The sequence below is a fragment of the Pteropus medius genome, unplaced genomic scaffold, assembly GCF_902729225.1.
Source record: "Pteropus medius unplaced genomic scaffold, Ma_sr-lr_union100, whole genome shotgun sequence".
Classification (NCBI taxonomy): Eukaryota; Metazoa; Chordata; class Mammalia; order Chiroptera; family Pteropodidae; genus Pteropus; species Pteropus medius.
Window position 1 is genome coordinate 12,463,044 of NW_024354911.1, and position 2,322 is coordinate 12,465,365.

Sequence of the window (2,322 nt, forward strand, 5' to 3'; positions counted from 1 at the left end):
CCTCCCTGCTTCCTTCCTTCTTTCCTTCTTCATTCTTCTTTCTTTCCTTCCTTTCTTTATTACTTCTTTGGCAATAAATCCTCATCATTATTATTTCTATTTATTTGGGTTAAAAATTTTATTTTGCTCACTTAATATAGAAGTATATTGACACATATATTGCTATCATTGCTCATGCTGTGGGTCAAGCATATTGACAAAAGATCTATATAAAGTTCATCTAGGAGAACTGGAATCGCATATGTAAGGGTAAGGGTAGACATTACTGCTACCGTGGACTAAAGCCTGGGAGACACAGCACTGTAGTCATGTGTTCAGAATTCTTCTCATGTGGACAGTAAGTCTTTCATGAGAATCTAAAGGTCTAAAGTGGGCAAATTCAGGAAATGGCATACTCTCAGTACCAGACTTGGACATGTAAGTTATAAATTTTAAAGCTTTCACAAAGTAGCTTCATACACTTAGTTGTAACACAAGACATATAAGCTAAAAGTAGACATATATGTAATAGGTTGAATACTTAAAATAAGTATTTCTAATATTTTTATTAATAAATTGCTTATATTGATTGAATATTTACCACATTTCAGCCATTGTGGTAAAAGTTTTATAAAGAGTATGTCCTTTAACTTCACACACACACAAAAATGTATCACCAGGGCCACAACAAATCTATGACCAGAGCCATCATCTCATTATATAAGTACTTTGGAAAATAATATTCATTTTTAAGTACCAAAATACGATGTATTAGATTTCCCAATAGCATACAGCTTACCGGTTTATAACTAAATGTGTTTCACAGATGGCAAATTAATGGGTGGAATCACCTCCCTGTTCCTTGACCGTAATCCGGGATGAGTTCTGTCTGGGAAGGAGTAAAGTACCTAGACCTAAACTTTAAATCTCCAGCCTTCCCAGTTCCTACATCACTTCAAAACTGAGTGGGTCCATCAGGGGGACTTTGCTATCCTCACTAGGAATTTACAAGTATGTTGAGGAGCATTTTTTCATATAGCTAATATTCACTTTTCAATTCACTTTAACAAAAAGAAGTAAGGTCTTGTAGTCATGCTACATTATTCTCCTGGAAAATTTCACAGTCCACTGTACATATGCACATGCTACAACTGAGCCCTTTCTTTTTGGGGGGTGTACAGTAACATCTTTATATTTGCCAAAGTCTCTGGTCACAATACACCATACAGATTAGTCCCAAATACCTTTTGTTTTACCAAATACTTATTTGAATAGTTTGCTGATGACTAAACCACAGGGAAAGATACATTTTAAGGTTTAAGGCTGTGGATGACTTCTGAACATGTTGACTAGGAAAAGTATAGTAACTTTCTTTTCTTCTACATTAGGATTTATTATATAAATATTCTTGGATATTTCCTTGATGATGAAATTATCAGCCTTCCTTTTAATTTATTGCACTGCCTTAAGACCATATTCGTAGTTTGATAACAAATGGTCTCCACCAGATGCTCCAAACTTATTCGTAGTATGAGGATAGGCCCTTGAGTTTATATGTTTTGACAACTGGAGGACCTATTCAGTCTAAGCATATGCATCACTGACCCCTTTTCTCTCCTTTGAAAAGACTCTAATTCTTTTCCAAAAATTCTTTGCTTAGAATACTACCTTATTTTCTCCATGCTTCCACACACATTACATTTGAGGGAATCACTTGCTCTTAATCACATGATAGTGATTACAAAGCACTTCACGTGTATGGCTTTTTATCTGAAACATTTAATTTCTAATTGTGTATCCTGCATAGCATTTAATGTTGATTCCAAAATATTTTTTACAACTTCATCAGACTGCCATTATATTTCATGAGGTATGAACACAGCCTGATCTGGGTTATTTAATATTCTCCATAACCAGATATCTAAAGTTTGTCAGTCATAATACAAATGTTGTTCTGGGTCTATTCTAGGGTAACAATTATGTTAAAGATGGAGTTATTTACAACACCAACTTCAAAGGACATCAGAGGCATAACGCAGTTGTCAGCTCCAGTTACCTATCCTTTGGGATCCAAACACAATTAGTACAAAACCATCATGTGTGCAGTGGGAAGTCCTGCCTTTTGATTTCTCTGATTTATCTATCTATCTATCTGTCTGTCTGTCTATCTATCTATCTATCTATCTATCTATCTATCTATCTGTCATCTATCTATCATCTATCTATCATTTGTTTATTTATTTATTTATTTTCGTTGTTGTTATTGTTGTTCTTATATTCACCTCTGGGCCTAGGTTTCTGCTTTCACTGAGTTAGTTCATTTTGGTAATTATTTCATTAATT